Genomic DNA, 18,714 nt, shown 5'->3' with positions numbered 1-18,714 from the left:
ACGACCAGAACCGATACAGCAGGATTGCAAACGCAGACAGTTGTTTCGTCCGTCTCGCAAAGTCAACTTTTCACGTAGTACGATCAGCCTTGCTTTCAGTTGTCTGTTATTCCATTTTATTGCTGATCAGATCTCTCCGTAGATTCCACGTCGGCCGTATAGCAGCATTATCGTTTGCGGTCCCTTACGGTTTTTGTCTTACTTTATAGTAAAATAAAAAAAAATAAAAATAATTTAAACACTAAGAAATATAATCGAACAAAAAAAGAAACAGAAAAAAGAATAAAACATTGAAAATCATTGTTAAAAAACAGAATTGAAAAACAACATAAGAAATAAACATTGAAAATACATCATTGAAAATCAACATAAAGGGACGGCAGAGCCGGGGGGGCTGCAGACTTTCTGGGTCGAGATTGTCCGCAATATTAATATGCGTGGAGTCTTCAGTCTCCCGTTTTGTTTGACCTGGGGGGGGAGGTAACCCTCATTATGTACCATACCCCGAAAGGGGTGTACCTTTCCTGGCCGGAGAAGCATAAAACAGGGTCCCCTATACTTTTAACGTGAAGCATGATTGAGGCTATTTTTTTGTCGTGAAAGGTGATTTGAGCTTTTATTTTTTCGTGATCCCCGCCAATGTTAGATCTTTTCACGTGCGCATGAACGCAGTTTTTAGCTTAAATTAACGTGACCCGTAGAACGAAGAGTTGAATACTAAGTGGAAAACGCTTTTCTTTTCAAATTTCCTTACGAACCGAACGTGAACTGGCCAAAATAAAACAGCGCGAGCAATATAAAAATTACAAACATTGTTTTTCTACAACAAAAACAGTTACAAGTAATACAGTTGTACAGTTAGAGCTGAAAATAGGTTTCTTTGTGTACAAAGTTCAACAACAACTTTTCCACTAAACTCGAAGAAGAAGGGGCGTATTATTCGGTAACTACAGTCCGACCCCTTTCCATAAATGAATACTAAGTTGTTTACGAGTTCAGAGCAGTCGTTTGTACGGGCCGAACTTAAAAGAATATTTGCGTACATGGTTGTTCAAACAAGGGTGTACAAAAATTAATAAACATTGTACAATAGTTAAAAAGGTTCTTTGTCACTTACAGAACGTGGGAAAATAAGGTCAAGGTTTCCTGCTAGAAAAATATCACCGAATACAATGTATAAAACAACTTAAGGTAAGAAAACAAGTTATTCCAGGAAAGAATCCGTGGTTGACCAATCTAAGGTCAAAAAGGTCAAGATCTATCTAATCATAAATAAGCAAACAAGTATGTCTTTTGTTCTTAAAGCAATGGTTGATAGTGAAGGTTACCTAGGAATGAATAAATATTATGAATTTACTTTGTCGTTCAATAGTCAATCAAAACTGTTTTCCGGCAAGTATCTCACAAGAAACCTTGACTCTCGTTACAAAAACACACACTAGATAAGAAAGATAACTTCAACCAAAAATTGCACTCAATTCAAACATTCCCAAAAATCAGTATATAATTGATACCGTAATCAAAGATGAAATAAGTGTTTGATGATAAAAATAACTCCACAAAAGGTGTCAAAAGAAATGAATTTGTCCATAATGTTCGCTTTATAAAATATATACTATATACAAGGCTAAAAAGAGTTAAAATGGTAAAATTAATATGATAAAACCAAACGTTTTCGGCTGTTTGCCATCATCAGGGTACCCTGATGATGGCAAACAGCCGAAAACGTTTGGTTTTATCATATTAATTTTACCATTTTAACTCTTTTTAGCCTTGTATATAGTATATATAGAAATGAATTTATTATTGTAATGCAAAACAACCGTTCAAAAACCTCGACTTTTTATGGTTTAACACAATAGACTTAAATCGCGAATTTTTTTTTTTTCGTGGACTTTATTTCTCATTTTTTTGGTAGTTCTAGTAAACGTACATCTTAACTTTAGCTCTGTGGTTTGTTTTTAAACACATGAAACTCGTCAGGCATTTTGCCACGTGCATGATCTTGACAGGCACAATGTCCGATCTTGTACCTTCAGAGCGTAACAGTCTAAACGGGGATCGCATGATTTTTGCGTGAACTTGAAAACATTTTTAGAATTATTCGTGACGCGTGAAAAACCAAATTTTTTTGCGTGATTCCATTTTGCAAAGAGGTATAGGGGACCCTGTGAAAACCGCAAAATTTGCCCTATTGTACCAAGATGTATAACACTAATGAAGAACCATCGTTCTGCTCACAAAAACTTTTCTTTCCCAGCGTGTATGTTATCTTCGCTGTCGTGTTTGTGATAAAAGTGGAGAAATTCTGATCCAGCTCTCTGAAAATCGTCTGCGTCCAAATCTGATCGATCGAAACCCCCCCAAAACGCCGAACGTCGAAGCGCCCCCCCCCCCCTCCCCCACCTCCCTCGAGTATGCATTAGACGTACACGAACGCACGACACGATCGGGCTAGACTATTAGTCCATAATAAGCTGCATCAATTCAATGTTTCACGAAACCAATCAGATTCCGATCCAGTTGAGTTACTGACGTCGCCAATCTCTCCTTCACTCTCACTGCTAAATGATATTTCAGTGGGAGAGATCTCGTCACGACACGTGAGCGCGCGCGTGTGATCGAGACGTTCCTGAGCGTGAGATATTGCCATGTTGAAACCGATCTCTAGCGCATGTCCTTCGCCAACCTCGCAAACTCCTCTGCCTCGGCGTCATTAATTATCCTGTATACCAGATCAGATCTTGCCAGAAAGAACAGCATTATATCTTCTTGCGCCATTTCCGACCAGCACTTGTTTTGCATTTTATCTATGACCGGGTATGTTCTAAGCACAGCTGTAGCATAGATCTTGAATGCGTTCACAAAATCGTGACGTTATTATTTATTTAAATATCTAACAGGGAGAGCACGCCCTGTATTTTGCTCTGTGATACTTCGAATCCGAATGCTGATGCAGAAACACACATAAAATGGTTTGCTCCCAAAATTCATGGTAGTTTGAATTAAAAGGCAAATTTTTAAGAAATGGAATGGAAACGTAGGAATGCTCCATTAAAAATGAAGCAAACATGACGTGGGAAACAGAGTTTCAATGGGAATTTCAGGAAATTTAGAAGTCAAATAACTGTTATAAATTCAATTCTGAGTAACTTATGCTGTGTAAACTGAAGACATGAGATAAATTATTTGGCGTGATGCGCAAAATGAAATTTCACTTCCGCTTACGCAGTCGTTCTTTTGGCTCATTACTCAACCTTTTCTCTTCAAGTTTGAGAAGGAAAGATTCCGTAATGAAGACTGCAAGGAAACTTTAGGATAGGAGGCTGGCGCGATATCATCTACTAATGACGTCAGGAAGGGAACGCCCAATGGTTTGGTCCGGGATAGAAAGATCTGACTACAAAAACACATATAATGGTTTGTTCCCAAAAACTCTGATCCATTTAAATGACAATAAACAGATCTCACAACAGCAGATTTTAAAGAAACGAGGGTTCAAGCGGCACAGATAGGTACATATTTTCGGTTTTGACGTCATCGCGAAAAAGGGGAATCCACTAGAAGATCTAATGTTTACCAATGTTTATCAACAACAGTTGTTGAATAATTTATTCCGCTTTGCGCTATCTCTGGCACACGACTGAATATTTCACTTAACAAAAAACGAAAATCCAAGAGGTACATGGCTTGAGCGTGGTTTACTTTCAAAACCGTTTCTCGGCCGTCATGGAAGCTGGCTTAGAGATAAATTTACGACAAATCTGTTTCGTATGGAAGGATTTGGTGTTTTGATAATTCATAACGACCCATGGAAAGCGTGAAAATTGTATTTATCAAGCTATGGCTATTTGTTGTCAAGGATTTGACGACGTTGGAGCAAAAATCGTCGAATCAGCCGGATCTTCAGACGAATGAGACGCGAACGATCTTCGAAAGAGTGAAACACGATCGCCCCTAAAAACGACTGCTTGGGAGGCTAGGCCGTGCAAAGCGTGTCTGGGATAAGTGCTCTTTGGTGACGTCACGTTTCGCGATAGAGCCCAGACTCCCTTGAGCCACGAACGCCTAGGCTGGGTCTATAATATAGTGTGAAGTTTTCATACTGTCATCGGCACATTTCCACCCAGACATTTCTAGAGTTGCTCTCCAGGGCTTATTTTTCGATCTTTCTGACTCGCGTTTCGAGTACGAGATACACTAAACTGCTGTGCCCCATGCTGGTAAAAATGGCCGTTTTTAAGCGATGACGTGCAACTGATGACGTCATCGCTTTAATGCAGGCACCCGATCGACCGGATCCGTTTAGCTCAATCGAACAGAAATCAAGTTTAACTTAATAACAATTAATGCAAGAAATCGCCGCGTAGAACACAAAAGCAAAATACTCCCGTGCAGTTAGAATGGAACACTACAATGTATAAACGAAAGAGAATAAATTTTATATGATGGGATTTAGTAGATTTAGTAGACAGAATTTTTTTTAATTCTTAGAAGATACAGGGCCGCTGTGAGCAAGAGACCGTTTGACCTTTCTCGCAGCTTAAAAGCTAGCTCCCGCGTATCGTATGTCGTTTATCGCAAGTCACGCTATAATATAACGTAATCTTTGTTGAGTCAACATAGGGAAATCTAAAAAAAATATATAAAAAAAGTATTACTGTTGTACAATTGAGCAACTGTGATCTACGAAGAAAATGTATTTTTAACTTTGCATCCTTGAGCTGTGAATTCATAACTACTGTATTTATTTGAATTCCATCAGATCCTAACTATGGCAATCACTAACGTTGCTTCTTAGGTTTAAAAAATGTAAGCTGCAGTTGGATAACAGTCTTAATCACGAACAAGGCGTCAGCTTCTTTTATTTACGTTAAGTTTTTGACAAATTTCCTCAGAAAATTATGTAAGACCCCTTGTGAAAAGTCATCGCTTCTGCATGTATTACATGCCATTTATTATGCTAGACACGATTAAGTCGTCTAGACCTCTTTAACGTCTAAGACGTTAAAGGCGTCTGGTATAAAAACGGGACGCATTTAGTAGACGGTTTTTAGAAAAAAAAATATAAAAATACTGGGTTCTACACTCGGAGGACACTGGGAACGAAGACGTTAAAGTCATCAGACATGAAAGGCGTCTGTCTTATTTACCGCTTTTATACTAGTTAACGGCGCCTCGTTTCTATACTAGACGCCTTTAACGTCTAAGACGTTAGAGCTGTCTGTTAAGAGTGTCGTTCAGACGCTCTTAAGAAAAGACGTTAAAGTCGTCTGTATTATTTACCGATTTTATACTAGTTAACGGCGTCTCGTTTCTATACTAGACGCCTTTAACGTCTAAGACGTTAGAGCTGTCTGTTAAGAGTGTCGTTCAGACGCTCTTAAGAAAAGACGTTAAAGTCGTCTGTATTATTTACCGATTTTATACTAGACGTTAAAGTCGTCTCAAGACAGCTTTAACGTCTCAGACAGCTTTAACGTCTCAGTCGGCATTAACGTCTCTAGCATAAAAACGGCCAATCTTGTAACAAAAATGCTTCAGTTTTCATTGTAATTTAATAACCGTTATTTTTTTCCATTCTAGCATTGACTCTGAAGAAGGCTTGTTGTACCAGTCAAAATATTGGTGCCCTTGCCGTAGTGCGAGACTTAATGATAATGATAATCAATTTATTTAGCGCATTTTTCATATGTAATGTTCAAATGCGCTGTACACAGTACTGTAATTTACTACACACAAAGGCCAGACCACAACACCGGGAACTTCGTGCCCTACTCTTTGCGAATAGTGTGTGGGTTCTTCAACGTCCCCTGTTATAAGACTGAAGATACAGGAGACGGGACCTACGGTTTATCGTCCTTTTCCGAGAAGACTAGAATGTCTAACCATTTGCAGATGCAATTACAAAGGCAGCCGGCACATTCTCCTCAGTTATTTTAAGACCCTGAGTGTTGGTCCGGTCTGGGGTTCGAACCCACGACCACCCGCACAGCAGTCCGGCGCTCTACCAACTGAGCTAACCAGGCGGCGGACTTGCAATTTAATTACATAGTTTTTCTAAACGCTACAGTGACGGCTGGTACGAGCTTTCTACAAAAAGAGATCCGGCAACAAGAAGTTCTGGGTTTTACTCTGCGTTTATACGTGGTTCCTCGATGAAATTAAAAGTTTATTAAAACTGCTTACCTAACTTCTGTGGCGCGGTTTCTGTATGTGTTTGTTTTAAAATTGTTTGGTTTGAGGTCTACGCGCTTAAAAAATATTAAATCTCCATAAAGATGACTAGGACGCCACGATAATATTTAATACATTGATATTATTAAAATTTTTCATGTTTTTAAACCGTACTAGTAACACTCACATAGTGAATTTGGAGAACCTGTGGTTAAGAAGATAATTTAAGTAAGAATTCAAGGAATTCAAAACGTACAAACACAGGTACACTTATAACCATAGCCCTAGGTGGGCCCTAAGGTACGGCCTTGTATTATATATCGATACGGAGGCATGGGGTTCATAAGTAAATAGCGGCCTGGTACTCCATGTAAACCAACAACAAAAATTTGTTAAGTCACAACCGTTCCCAAACAGGGAAGTAATTTATGATAGTTTTTCGGTTCTTTTCTTCAACTTTAACTGCAGTGATTTTTAATAACTAACTAACTAACTAACTAACTAACTGACTGAACTTAATAGTAATTTATCCTCACTGCAAACCTCATTACCACATCGCGGTAGACTAAGTTATGGGAGGAGTCCGCGACTACAGTGGCAGCAAAGGTTTGCAGCGAGTGTAAAAAGGGAGAAGCTCTGTCAACCGGCACCAGGGGAGGAGGGTGGGGCGACAAAAAACTTCCCACACGGGAACGCCGGCAAACTGACCACGATTGAGGCAAAAACCAGGAATTTAAAAGGAAAGAGCGCAAAGCATCATGCCCGCCCCGAGGCATGAAGGCACGAAGGAATTCCAGAGATAAAACATCGAACTCCGCGATGCGCTAATTAAGTATGCAGTGAGAATAGTAACAATAATTAAATAAATAATTAAATAAATAAATCCGAGTAAATCAGTCAATAAATAAATAAGTCAATAGATAAATAGATGACTGACCAAATAAATAACAGTTCTCGTGCGATAAAAGACGACTAAACCTTCCAAAGACGAAACTCTGCTGAGGTCTTAAAGGAGCTATGTAGCGGTAGATTAGTTATAAATCGAAGGAAACCTCAAAATAATAGTTTTTAAACATAGATAAATATCAAGAGTGTAACAAAAACCCGAAAATAAACAAGGATGGTTTCAACTGACGAAGATTAAGACGGATTACGAACGACAAACATGAAAAAACTTGCCAATTTTTCGAAGTTGCGTTGTCTGTGACGTAGTTCCTTTTAAGCAATTTTGACTCAATAAGCTGCATCAGGAGTCCATTACTAATAATGGGCTCCTGGCTGCATCAATTTATTGTTTTAAGAAGCCAATCAGATTCCGATCCAGACGAACTTACGTCTCCATCATCTCCTTCACTTTCACTAGAAAGTGATGTTTCAAAATGCCGCGGACCACTGGAGATCGAGTCACTATGCGCGATCGCGCGCGTGTAATCGAGACGTTCCTGCGCGTGAGAAATTTGCATGTTAAAACCGATCTCTACAGCCATGTCCTTCGCCAAACTCGCAAACCTCTCTGCCTCCGCGTAATTATGTCGTCGATATTCCAGGTCAGAACTAGCCAGATAGAACAAAATTCTATCTCCCTGCGCCATTTCCGACCAGTGCTTGATTTTCAACGTGTTTAAGCACACCTGTGCTTTCGAAATAAACTCCTCACCCACAACGCGTTTTCGTGCGGCCTCGGTGCGGCAATCGAGCAAAAGCATTGTCATTTTGATCAACACAAGCACTAAATGGTGTTTCATCACGGAGAGATGGCTTTTTTTCCTTTCCACACGCACGCAAACGTCGATACACTTATCCAGATTTCGTTGAGCCTCGTTCACTTGTGTGAGACTTCGATGCGGAGTGCGTCCAATGAAATCAATCAACACGCTTGCTCTTTCATAAGCGATCAAGCTCGTGTCGAGGCTCGTTTGACACACAGCAATGTTTTGCTCTGCTAACTGAACATAGCAGTCAGCCTTCCCTATGCTTCCTTGGTTTCTCATGATTCCTGCACGATAACCGTAACCCCTAGCGACCAAGAGGTGCGGATTTTTTGCATTAGGTATCATGCTGACCGCTTCATCGATCAACTGCAGAGAGCGATCCAGCTCTTTTTGGTAATAGGCACCTACACTCTTTTCCAGTTTAATGGCTATTTGAGGGTCCGCGTCGGGAAACTTAAGTAACAGATCGCTTGCGTACTTATCAAAATCGCTCCACTTAGCGTTTTCACGGCGTGATTGTAGCTGATTTACGACCCATGATGATCGTTTGTACAGCTCCATGCTCTCCTTAGATAGTCCGGCGGCTTAGCTCGAAATTTTAGTTGAATTGTGCACTTTTCGATACAAGCATGAAACTTGGCACAATGAAAGTGGTCACCAACAGAAATATTTTCAGATATAGTGCCAAGCCCGAAAAACACCGGTTTCCATGGAAACCTTAATTTATTAACCCTATTCAGACCGGGCTTTTTTGGATCTTTTCAGACCTCCGCAACTTCCAGAATATTTAAGCAATCACAATCAAACTTAGGGAATGTATAGTATGTCCAAACACCTATCTTTTGGTATGCGTCATGTGGGAAGATGACGTCACATGACGTGAAAATTACATCATAATGTCAAAACAGCCGCCATCTTGGATCCGCCATCTTGGATTTCGATTTTTTTCCAAAACGTCATAAAACCGCCCAAATTTCTGCAAAGTACTCAAAATCAATAAAACTGTGCTTAGAACCCGTAAAAGGATGAAAATGATTGCATAAAAATTATTTTTCATTAATAGAAACACGAAAATTACAAAATTGGGAAAACATGCCTGTCAAAATGCCGTTGCCATGGTGACGTCAAGTTCCTGACACAACAACTTACCCTACCAAATTATTTCCAGATAAATTTTAGATAAGCTCGCAAAGTTTGGTAGCGTTTGGATGAATCTTGAAAAAGTTATAAGCGTGCAAAGTCAGCGCGGGCACTTTCCGCCCCTCCCGGTCTGGGTAGGGTTAAAATCAATGAAATTTCGTGAAATATTTGTTTGTCCTAGTTTATAGACAAATACTATTATGCCAGGTAGTGATACCAAGTCGCACGTACAAAATTTAGAAGGAAATGCTGTAATTTAGACTGTTCACAGCCCTATATTTTCCTATTTTTCTTCTGTTAGCGAACGGTTCACCGATCGCGAGAGACCTGGACGCTAGCGCAAAACGAAAGACGCGAGGGAGCAGAGGGCGGGGAACGAAAAATCTTTTCCCATGCAATATTTTCCTATTAAATTATTGGTATCAAACAGATGGTAAAAAATAACAATTGTAAGCCTAATTAAAAGCATTCATATCTGTATTTATGAATAAAAGTCAACAATAAAAGGTTTATAAAAGTACAAGAAGAAATACTTTGTGGGGAAGGGGCAGGGGGGCCTCTGGGCTGAAAATTTCATAGCTGTTTACTATCTGAAAATAGGAAATTGGCGATGGCACTATAACAAGAATTGATTAGTATGCGAATGCTTGTAATCCTGCAAAGTTTGGTGCTTGTATCAAAAATCGCACAATTCAGGAGCTAAGCCGCCGGACTAAGAAAGTGGGGCTGGGTTCAATGCAGACGACGGGGACAAAACAATTGCCGTAGTCTTGCCTGATTTCGATGACGCTCTGGCCCCTGTTTCTAGTGTGAATGAAATTTCACTGATAGGTTCACCAGCGGTTTTCTTTTTTCCTCTCGCTTTCAGCGGAATGGTTTTCAAAGAAGGCTTATCTTGTATTTGGTGTCTGGTTCGTGGAAGCGGAACAGATAGCCAAACACTCCTATCATGTGGCTTTTACTTGCACTTTTGATGCGTTTGCACTGATAATCAGGCATTTTGAGACTAGATACACCAGCTTTATCGTAACTTACTGCCACTGACACCTCGTACTTGCCGGCGATATCGAGCGCTTCTCTTGTATGTTGATTCTTACAGACCAACAGTTGTACTAAGTGGTCTTCTTGACAATTGGGGAAGCCGCTTCTACTCCGACCAACGCTCAATAGTCCATTGGGTTTCCAGTGCTCCCTTAAAACAGGTCTGCCTTCATCACGGCCTTTTGTCTTGCTGTGATTTTCTAAAGTGGGCAGAGCATCTAGTGAACGAAAATTCAAAACATTTTCTCTGCCAATTTGCATGATAGGAGCGTCAACGTTCAAAACAATAGCGTTCTCATTTCTGTTCATTGCTCGTTCTTCGTCGCTTGAATCACTCCCGGGATCACTTCCATGAAGATCACTCGCATCACGGTCGTCTACAGATGCAAACGATCTAAAGCTTTCTGCTCTACCGTCGCTGAAACCTTGAAAACAAGTAGACATACCTTGGTGAATGCAATTTTTGTGTTTTCCACGTGTCGTTATGGGGGTATCAAATTAATCAAATCCTTTCAGGGCACGCGAAACAAGTTCTCAGGATTTATCGATTAGCCAGCCTCCGTGAAGGCTGAGAAACCTTTCCGAAAGTAAGGTTTCGTGAATTAAAGCTGTACCAAGGTCTATACTAGCTTATACTCAAGACATTTAACCGCAAAGTTTTCAGATGGGTGATGAAATCGTAAACAGAATATTTAATGTTTCATGGAAACCTTGTCGATAAATGTCAGTTGGTCAGGGGATTCCCCTTTGCGTGATGAGGTCAGAACCAAATTTGATTAGTTGTGTCTTTTGAACATTTTTGCTTTCCTGCATTTGTCGTTTTAAAATTCCATTTTCTAAAATTTCACGTAAAATGACCACAAGTTTTGACAATGGACCATTACATATCAGTGTTTCTGTATTCTGATCTTTCAACGCAGACCGACCGCATGACGTCATGATTCATGAAAAGCCTTCGAGCCGCACAGATTGCTACGGAACAATAACGGCGACATATTTGTCGGTCAATACTTTCTTTAAGCTAGTCCAATTTTTAGACCAAGGCTGAACCAAGACTGAACGTTCTTGCATACTTTTTTTCATGACGTGAGATAAAAAATATTTGAAACAAAATAAATAAATATTGTATGTGATTAAAATTTACATGAGCTATTCAAGCAATTCGGGCTCGGTTGTTTTTATAACAATTGAAAGTTTTCGTTTCGTTCTCTGATTTTTTTAGAAAAAGGGGTAGAGAAGTAACATATTTAGAGCTCGTTGCAAAAACGAATGGATAAAATAAAAGGAAAAAATAACATTCTTAGCTAAAGCCTTGTTTACACTAAACAGTTCAGTATATCCAACTGAAGCATGGTTGAGGCCGTTATACTCCGTTCAATTTTGTTCAATTATGAAAAAAATAATACTAAATAAGCAGGGTAACCTCGCAATCTAGTTTAAAAATTTGGCGCTTAGTCGGTTCACTGCCAACATTTAATTTTTTCATCTTGAATGTTCAGCCGAGAAGAATGGCTAGAAAGGCCTCTTGTCCTCCTTAGGCAAGAAGACGAAATATTCGCTGTCTGAAACGACACCAGCAGCATTTGAGGTGCATCTTGCCCCCGTTCGATCAAGCTATGCTTAATCTCCCGGCTTAATCTGTCTAAACGAGTTTCGTGTTGTGTATGGTATTTTAAACTCATTTCAAATCTCCTCTTCACTCCACATCACTCCTTGATTGGTGCGCGCGGTGGCAGTTCGGGGGCTGGGGAGAGGGGAAAGGATGCGAGCGTTCGAGGGAGCCTCTCAATGCAAGGAGAAAGACAATTAAAATTGGTGACTGTAATTAGTCAATGTGAACCCATTTCAAATATAATGCGATCAATATTAAGGCTCAATGTGAACACGGCTTGAGTATGTTCTAAACACAGCTGTAGCATAGAACTCAATAGCGTGCACAAAATCGTGACGTCATAAAGGGCACGCACTGTTTTGCTCTGATACAAGACCCAAATGCTAATGTGGAAAAAACATATAATGGTTCGCTGCTAAAAATCCTGATCGTATAAATTAAAGGGCAAGTTTAAAAGATATTGAATGGAAACTTAGGAGCCCTTTATTGAAAATGAAGCAAACATCGTGTGAAAAATGATGTCAACTGTCATAAAATTTAATTCTGAGTAACTAATGCTTTGTAAATTTAAAACGTGAGATAAATCATTTTACAGATAAAGTTGAAGAACCTTATTGTTACTTATTTTTGTGGGACTTAATTTTCGCGATTTCCAAAAAATCGAGAAATTGAAGACCCGTGTAAATTTGCCAAATCGCGAAAATTATAGCCTGCGAATACAGCCGCCTCTCATTCGCGTCCCATGAGAGGCGGCTGTATTCGCAGGCTACGAAAATTAAGTCCCGCGAAAATAGGTAACCATAAGGTATTGTGGCTTGATGCGCTTTAATGAAATTCCAGGTCGATTTTTAAAGAACTCTCACTTCCCCTGGATTACTTAATACTCAACCTTTTCTCTTCAAGTTTTGGAAGAAAAGAATCCGTGACGAAGAGCCAAAGGAATGTAGGATAGGAGGCTGCGCTGGCATGATAACATCCACCGAGTCATGACGTCTGGAAGGGAACGCCCAACCGGGCCAATGTTTTCGTCCGAGATAGAAACATCTGGCTAAAGAAACACATAATAATTCGTTCCCAAAACCCCTGATCATTTTAAGCCAAAATAAGTGGAATATAAAAACACTGAGCAATTTTAGGAAACGAGGGTTCGAGCGGTTTTGAAAACTATTTTTTTAACAATTTTATAATTTTATTTTTACTGTATAAAACTGCTATAATTTTGGTTTTGCCCTCATTACGCAAGGGGAATCCCCTAGAAGATCTAATATTTACCAACAACAGTTGTAGAATAATTTATTCCGCTTTGCGATATCTCTGGCACACGACTGAATATTTCACTTAACGAAAAACGAAAATCCAAGAGACACATGTCTTGAGCGCGGACTTTTAAATAGCACAAATTTTAATTAACGAGCTTTTACTTTCGAACCCGTTTCTCAGCCGTCATAGAGGCTGGCGAAGCGATAAATTTACGAGAAATCTGTTTCGCATGGAAGGATTTGGTGTTTTTATAATTCCATAACGACTCGTGGAAAGCGTGAAAATTGTATTTATCAAGTTATGGCTGCTTGTTGTCAAGGTTTCGACGACGGTGGAGCAAAAATCTTCGAATCAGCCGAATCTTCAGACGACTGTGACGCGAACGATCTTCATGAAAGTGATTCAAGCGAGGAAGAGCAAGCGACGAGCGGAAGTGAGAACGCTATTGTTTTGAACGTTGACGCTCCTATCATGCAAATTGGCAGAGAAAATGTTGTGGATTTTAGTTCACTAGATGCTCTGCCCACTACAGAAAATACCACCAAGACAAAAGGCAGCGATGAAGGTCCACCTGTTCCCCACAGCGTGACGGAGAGAAGCGGCTCCGATTGCCACCAAGACCACTTAGTACAACTGTTGGTCTGTAAGAATCAAAATACAAGAGAAGCGCTTGACATCGCAGACAAGTACGAGATGACAGTGGCAGTAACTTACGATAAAGCTGGGGAATCTAGTCTTAAAATGCCTGATTATCAGTGCAAACGCATCAAAAGCGAAAGTAAAAGCGAGACAAACGCCGGTTGTATGATAGGAGTTGTCGGCTATCTGTTCCGCTTCCACGAACCTGACACCAAATACAAGATCAGCTTCTCTTTGAACGCCATTTCGCAGAGAAAAAGAAGAAAAAGAAAAAGCACAAAGAAACAAATCTCTTGTGAAACAATTAGCGAAATTTCAGTCACACTGGAAACCGGGGCCAGAGCGTCGTCGAAATCGGGCAAGACTAGGAAACATGGGAAAGCGAGAATTGTTTCCCCGCTGTTCAAATTGAGTCCAGCTTCCCTTTCTGAAGAGAGCATGGTGCTGTACAAAAGGTCATCATGGGTGATGAATCAGCTTCAGTCACGCCGTGACAATGCCAAATGGGAAGATTTTGATAAACACGCAAGCGATCTGTTATTCGAGTTTACCGACGCGGACACTCAAATAGCCATTAAACTGGAACAGAGTGTGGGAGCATGCTACCAAAACGAGTTGGAACGCTCTCTGCAGTTGATCGATGAATCGTTCAGTTTGATTCCTTTAGCTGAAAATTCACAGCTTCTAGCTGCCAGGGGTTATGGCTATCGAGCAGGAGTGATGAGAAGACAAAGGAACTTAGGCGAAGCGGATCATTTGGTGCAACTTGCAGAGCAAAACAGTCACGCGTGTCACACGAACCTCGACGCGAGTTTCATTGTCTACGAGAGAGCGAGCGTGTTGCTCGATTTTATTGGACGCATGTCCCAGAAAAGCCCTAAACTCGTAGACGAAGCTCTAAGAAACCTTGAAAAATGCATCGACGTGTGTCTTCGAGTTGAGAGGGAAGACGGTGCATCTATACGTGAAGAAACACCACTTTGCGTTGATCAAAATAGCAATGCTCTTGCTAGATTGCCGCACCGAGGCCGCGCGAGAACGCGTTGTGAGCGAGGAGTTTATCGCGAAAGGGCAAGAGTGTTTGAACACGCTGAAGAAGAAATACTGGTCAGAAATCGCCGAGGGTGTTAAAATTCAGTTCAACCTGGCTAGCTCAGATCTGGCATACCGAAAAGGTAACTGTGCGGAAGCAGAAAAGTTTGCAACTCAAGCGAAGGAAATGGCAGAAGCGCTGGGCTTCAACACAGAAATTTCTCACGCGCAGGAACGTCTCGATCACCTGCGCGCTCTCACGCGTGTTGACACGCTCCCCGCGAATGGCCTGCGGCGTTTGGTAAGATGTAAGATTACCTGCCAGTGAGAGTGAAGGGGAGAATGGTGATGTAAGCTCGTCCGGAAATGAATCTGATCGGCTGAGGATTTTAGAGTAACTGAACGAACATAGACATCAGACATTCATGTCAGAAACAATGATTCGAAAACAAACAGTTTGCGATATGGTACAGCAACTTGTGGACTGCTTAGTCGATGCCAAAAGATATTTGTATTCTAAATTACTCTTTTAGACAAAAGTAACAACTAACTCTTACTTGTATATTGTATAAAGCTCATTGAACCTACACTAAAATGGATTTTTCAAGCATCGAAAAACGTAAACAAAGCGAAATAGTCTAAAATGTGAATATTACGGTGTTGGGAAAATATTGGTTGCATCTACAATTGATCAATTAATTGAAGTCTATGAAGCATTGATGTAATAAAATGGTTCAATAATAAGCCACAGTCTGTATGTTCCGCCCTTATATGGTCAACTGATGTTATAGCGGAAAACGGTATGGTAACACCACATCGAATGCTGTCACTCGAATGTTGTCACGTTCTGTTATCTTTCCTCCCCTATGCTAGAGTATAGAGACTTTACAGTGCCGTAGCAAGGGTAAAATAAGTGGGGGGGGACGCGAGCGCCGGAGGCGCGAGCCGCCAGGGGGGTCTGGGGGCATGCCCTCCCAGAAAATTTTGAAATCTAGAGGCTTGGAAATGCTATTTCCAGCGCTCTCCAAAAGCTATTTGTGATTTACGCATATTGCGAATTTGAGACATTTTTTAGACATTTTGACATTTTTGAGACATTTTTTTCACATTGTTGTCACGATTTCTGGTTTGTTTTAGTTTTTGGCGGTTTAATATTGTTGTGCATCACTCTACATACGTTAAAAAATGAAAAGAAGTACAAATGTTTATTGTTTCAAACCTCTCGGGAGATAAAATTGTATTTTCAACATTTTATACAGGTCTGTTTTTACTTTTTGGGAAAAAAACTGGGGGGGCACGGGCCCCCCCGGCCCCTCCCCTTGCTACGGCACTGCTTTAACACAAACATTTGTAAGACAATCGATACAAATTGCTGTTGACAAGTGTATAGCGTGAAGACAACGATCAGTATAACATGGTAAAAAATTACCATACATGGCATTTGATTTTAGCCTTTCTTACTATATATTTTTTTTTAAATATAATAATCAAAAATGGTCTTTAAGTATCCGGCCTATAAACGACAACATCTTTTTAATATTTAAAAAATTTAACAAATGGTCAACAAAACAATATTGCAGAGGGTTTCACCTGCAAAAACATTCCTGCACAAGCAATGGGCGTAAAAAAAAATCGTGCAAGCTGAAAAATTTTCCCACCCCTCCCATCACTTTTCTAATGGTCCGTCCCTTAGCTAAGAATATCACATTTGTTATTTTATTTCATCCATTCTTTTTTACAGTGAGCTCAAAATATATTACTACGCTACTCATTTCTAAAATAATCTTCAACAGAATTTAATATTCGGTATTAAAATACACTAAAAAATGCTTGAATAGCTATTGCGGCGCATACAACCCTTGTACTTTTCTCTGTTTCTTTTGTTTAGAAAGTTTCAGGCTAAAATCATAAAAAAATGCAAGAACTTTCAGTCTTGGTTCATCCTTAGCATCAAAACTGGACAATCTCATAAAACATATTGACCAAAAAAAAATGTAGCCGTTCAACACCTGACCTAGATCTGCAGTAGGCGGAGGAGATTTCAAACGCGAAGACTCTTCATCAGTCATGACGTCATCAGCAGTCGTCCTCAAAATACAGAAACACAAACATCTTATGGTCCATGTTCAAAAGTCATATCCATTTTACGTGAAATAAACTAAATGTAATATCAAGACGACATACACAGGAAAGCAGAAAGTTCAAGAAACAGACGACCTTACTTAATTTGCATGGTTCTGACCTAATCGCGCAAAGGGGAATCCCCTGACCAACTGACATTTCAACAAATCAACAGCGTTTGCAGAAAACATTAATATTCTGATTTCGATTTCGAGATCAACACCCTTCTATAAATATTTTATGATTATAGACGCCTTCATAGTTGACCTCGGTACAACTTGGATTAACGAGATTCTACTGTTTACTTTCATCTGATTACGGTGATTAGATGCCACCGAAAATTGAAGTCAAAACAAGCAAACAGGCTAAAAAAACCTTTTTAAAAATGCCTTCTATCACAAGACTAGTTCCAGTAACATCGACATATTCGGTTCCATCATTGAGCACAGAAGCTTGGACTTTGCGTGACTCGTCAGATTTAGTCACGCAGGTCAGTGCCACGTGACAGAAAAACACGAAATAACCTCACTCTAATAACTTTGTTCTGAAAACCTTGCTTGCTGTTTTTTTTTTTTACTTTTAAGTTGTACAAGCAGTGTTTCTCTACGAACATACAACTCTATCATTTATCATTAAAGGGCCAATGAAGAAGAAAGTAAGTTTGCCTAATATGATTCAAAACGAAACTTTCAATCGACTGCGCAGGAAACTGGTTTAATAGATACCTGCTTTAAATACAACCTGTCAAAATAATATATATCGGTATTGTACCTGAATTACAATAAAATATACTGTACTTTTGATATCTCTAGAATAAACAATGTTTGTAAAGAATATTTTTATCAGTATTTAAAATATATATCAATGTACAAAAGATTTACATTAGTTTAAATTGTTAAATGAAGGAATTGAATATTAAAATTTTTATTTCTTAGTTACTGACTGTTGTATCTACAAAATCTGTTTGAGAAATATTGCTTTTAATTTTTTTTTGTTATTCACTGGAAACGTCTAATATTGACTACAATCATTGACAAAAGTGTTGACCCATTGTCAATTTACGCCCTTTTTTATTGTTATATGGACCAATTTCATCATTTTGCCCCACCGTTCCAACCCCCCTCCCCCCAATCAATGTTGTAGTTTGATTCTAGGAGTCCTTTGCTACCATTTTACAACATTGGATGGGGGTATTTTAGCAGACAGTCATGAAATTTAAAAACTAGTGGTAAATTTGTCATAATTTAAAACCGCAGAGCGAAGTCAATGTGTCAACTACTTTTGTCAAAGATTGTAGCTACTATAATTTATGTCATGCAGACAACATTTCTGTATTTGGTTCCTTATAAATTGTTTGCTATCAAATAATTGATAGATAGCACTTTGTTTACAGTAAATACGTTTGTCTACAATCTCAGATTAATCCGAATCAAACATAGATTATTTGATCATTGTTATTTACTACTCTTATCTAAAAATAATCATTCTTCCTTTATCATCAATTACCATTCTAAATCTATAATTGATAATTTCGTTATTGAGAAATCCAAAAGGAATGTCGCGAGGGGAAAGGGAATGATCCCTCAAAAAGGAATTTTAATGAAACAGCTTATCCTCAAATGAAAACTAATAAACAGAGATATTTTGCAGATGACTGGAAGAGAACTGAAGCTCTTGAATTGAAGCAGACATTATTGCACAGGACACTGCACTTCCAACATTAATCTGCTGAAATAGAAACACAAATGTCTTGTGTAAGTAACGTACCAGATCTATGCGAAAAACAAATCACATTTAAGGAAATAGAAAGTGGTTTCACTGGTTTTTGTCTTTTGTGAAATCAAAAACGACTAAAATAAAATATACCCTAACGTGAATTAAAGCCGTATTGATGTGAAAAGCAGAGTAAATTCAGACTCTACTTGTAAGTTATATCGTATGAAGATATAAATTTTAAAATCGGTATTACAAACAAATCCT

At 39.3% G+C, this 18,714-nt stretch overlaps 2 protein-coding genes and 2 pseudogenes across 2 annotated transcripts in view; 1 reads left to right on the top strand and 3 right to left on the bottom strand.

Moving 5' to 3' along the window:
• LOC144666799 (uncharacterized) overlaps positions 1-18,714 on the bottom strand; it is a 72,060-nt gene that overhangs the window by 27,206 nt on the left and 26,140 nt on the right. The gene's annotated exons all lie outside the window — the stretch shown is intronic.
• Positions 4,757-10,991, bottom strand: LOC144664971 (uncharacterized; annotated as a pseudogene).
• LOC144666817 (uncharacterized) lies at positions 12,941-15,060 on the top strand (annotated as a pseudogene).
• LOC144664970 (uncharacterized) overlaps positions 17,422-18,714 on the bottom strand; it is a 133,426-nt gene continuing 132,133 nt past the window's right edge. Inside the window, exon 25 of the mRNA XM_078526164.1 lies at positions 17,422-18,462. The gene's annotated coding sequence lies outside the window, so the exon portion shown is untranslated. The remainder of the gene's footprint in view (positions 18,463-18,714) is intronic.

This window comes from Oculina patagonica, chromosome 9 (genome assembly GCF_052425735.1).
Source record: "Oculina patagonica isolate OP01 chromosome 9, crgOcupat, whole genome shotgun sequence".
Classification (NCBI taxonomy): domain Eukaryota; kingdom Metazoa; phylum Cnidaria; class Anthozoa; order Scleractinia; family Oculinidae; genus Oculina; species Oculina patagonica.
The sequence above is the reverse complement of the archived record's forward strand: the minus strand, read 5'-3'. Positions and strand labels throughout refer to the sequence as shown.